The sequence below is a fragment of the Pocillopora verrucosa genome, chromosome 8 (assembly GCF_036669915.1).
Source record: "Pocillopora verrucosa isolate sample1 chromosome 8, ASM3666991v2, whole genome shotgun sequence".
NCBI lineage: Eukaryota > Metazoa > Cnidaria > Anthozoa > Scleractinia > Pocilloporidae > Pocillopora > Pocillopora verrucosa.
Window position 1 is genome coordinate 23,168,173 of NC_089319.1, and position 3,373 is coordinate 23,171,545.

Consider the following 3,373-nt stretch of genomic DNA (forward strand, 5'->3'; position numbering starts at 1 on the left):
GTTTATGGCAAACGATTCGGAGACAGCATTGAATAGCTTGAGTGCATAGAATCACGATCAATAATTGTGCGAATGCGAGGCAAAAGAATTCTGTCTGTTGAACCTGCGTGTACAATAAATCGAATAAATTTCCATTGCGGCATTATTTGGGAATCAGTATGGTAAAAGTTAGAGACGAAATTTTATAATTCTGAATGCGAAATTTTGTTAAGAAAAAGGAGAAGTAGTGTTGTTTTGGCGACATGAGATGATCCCTGCTTGTCGACTTCAGTTGCTTTGAAAGAATTATATGTTGTTGCCATGTTCATAGAAATTAAAACGGATGTTTTTAATGCACAAAATCAATCAGTGGCTTTCAAAGAACACACTCGGAAAATGATATTTCCCTTCAAAAAGCCCGCGAAAGGGAAAGGAACTTTTAATGTTCTTACCGAGTCCATGAAATATAACGCTAATGAAACTCTAATTAAGCGTGGGTTGGAAAAAGGTTTGTATTATTGAGTGTGAGCCTATCTGGCCTTAATGCTTAACGAAGAGAAAACATCTGATCGGTTGACCTAAATCCTTAAAACTTCAATAACAAAATCTTGATTGCATTGCCAGTGAAATTTTAAATATCATTGATATTCGAAATTTAGGATGAGTTTTAAGGTTTTGCATTTATGAAGGGTATTTGAATTCCACAAATCTTACGACTGAATTGAGCTCCTCAAACAGCGGCTTTGTTTCTAATTAAAGCTTTCAATTTGTGATCAATTCCTATTCAGAAGAGATGTAAATTACGACGGGGTTCCTATTTTTTCCTTCAGGAGTAAAATTTTTCTTTGCCTAAATGGTTAAAATTAAACCAAGGACAAAGCGGATGTTTTGCGAAAGAAATGAATTGCAAAGGCCATAGTAATTGTTCGGTTTCTTTGAGCAGTTCGTTTGGTGCCTTTAAACCCCAGGTTACCGATTAGTTTTACAAATTCGACGACAATATCGATGGAGCTTAATGGACAGTATTAGACGTTGTATAATCCTGGAAATGAGATTGCCTCAGGCTCGGAGACACCAGTGACGATACAAACAGTGGGATGAACTTCATTACTGATAAGCAAACTAATAGGCCCATTACAGTCTGGAAAGTTTCTCGAACAAGCCTGGCTCACATCCTATATTGAAGACGAGATGAGACACGCAAACCCTTTTCTTTGTTTAAAAACAAGTATGCATCTTAAAAATGCTGAAGGATAGATTGAGAGAAGGTTTGAATGGAGCACTTACGTCCTATTTCAATGTAGTTTGTAAGAAATTTATGAACTTTTTCGTTGTCAAAATGAAGAAAGTAAAGAACGGTGTGTGTAAATGAAGGGTGATACGATGTTTATTGCAGTGGTACGCACTTAAGAAATAAAATGAAGCATTGTGTTTACCTCTAATGAATAAATGATCTTAAAAGAATTGATAGTGTTGACAAAAGAGAGCTTGAGCAGGTCCTCTGCACGAAAACTTAAATTTTGTTTACAGTATGAAACAAAGGGAATCTTTAAGGTGAAACATTGGCGTTTTAAAGATCTAAAGGGAAATAAGATCGACTTTTTGACTCTTTTATTGAAAATGTGACTAAGTTCTTTTATCCTTGTGATTTTTCCTCTCGAAACGTGGGTGTTTATTCGAATAGAGTCGTATTAAAATCCATGTTTATTTCCTGAGGATATCATTTACCAGCTAGCAGCTCTACATATGATCTCGAAAACTGACCAGGGAAGTGCAAAGTCAGGTGGCCGATCGACTTGACGACTGTCAAAATAGCATATTTTGAATTTCACCGCAAAACGACTATTTTTTTTTTGCTTTTGTGATCCCACGAACGACAGGTCTGAAGTGAGCATGGATATGAAGCGTGAGCAGAAAAAAAAAGAGAAAAACAACAATTGTGCGGTCCTAGTATATTAGTATATTTGCTAATCTTTGCTAAGTAATATCGGGAGAGTTAATCCACTACGAATGATTTCTCTTGTAAATTTCAAGGTAAGGCCTTGTGAAGACAACGCTAAGAAGAATGTTTCCATGCTCGTAACACCATTTTCCGGCGAACAAAGAAACCTTTAAGAAATTGGAATTAAGCGATTTTTTTTAACTTGATTTGACTTTGTTTTGCTCTTCCTTGATTCCGCAAAACATTTTTTTTTTCATCTTGATATATCTCCTATGTGTTTTAGTTGTTACGAAGTTATTGACGTCACGGGGTATGAGCCAGAAGGGAAATGATCATAAAACACGATTTGATGAAAGACATACTTGTTCTGTTTAAAATCACCACCAGGCACTTTTTTATTCTCTTTTTAGAATCAGATCATGATGAAATCTACAGTTTTCATCGTCTTTGTTTTGGCTTTTGGAAGTCTAGGTAAGAAATGTTGAGAAAGTTAGCGTTTATTTCATTCCCTGCAAACGTTTCACGTCACTTATCTGTTTTTCCATCCCCCTTACTGTTTTATACTCCATCCTTCACTACCTCCTTCTTTCTTTGCAAGTTGCATATCTCTCTCGTTTCTGTGCTCTTCGTTCTTCCTCTTCACTGCATGTTTATTTGATATTTCGCCTGTCTATAAGTTTCCTTTATCATCTTCAGATCTTACAGCTCGATTGCCTAGATTTTTCTCTGGTTACTTACTTAAGAATGCTTCCGTCGATCATTTGGTTTATCAGTCCGCTCGTTATTTTTTAATACTTTGGTATTACTTTGCATATGTGTTTGTTTACTTTATTCCAAGCAAGAATTGAATAAGTTTTCCTGATATCCTGACTCTCCCTTCGAGTTTATCTCAGTTAAAGGTTGAGTTTCCTATAGTTTTTACACTTGTAACTCGGACTGCTGAGCATCAAAGCCCCTCTGAGGTACGAAAATATGGTATGATTATTGAACGCTTTAATTTCCGACGCTAGCAATTGAAACCGATAACGATGAATTTCTGTTCATAATAATTTTTCATCTTCTTGTCTTCAAGGAGTAGCTCTCAAGTGCCCCACTTGTTTCAGTCGTGAAAGTGGAAAACAATGCGACGCAGTAGCCACATTAAGGACGTGCACAGAACCCGACGCTGTTTGCGCTTTGTATCATTCTGAGTCCAGTTTTAAAGGCGGTGTTTACATGAGATATTGTAGCACTTTAGACCGAGTTTTACCCTTGCAGGCCATGTGCAACAAGCCGCCTTCAGAAGTTGAGGGGCTGGGCTTAGTAACGTGTCGTGCCGAGTGTGAAGGATGTTCCTCCACTTTGGTTGTATGAAGCAGCGGGTGTTTGTTTGTGCACATAACTTTCCTTTACAAGCTCGATGTAGAACTGTAGTGGACACTTAAAGCGCAACTTGTGTCAAGTTGAAATAAA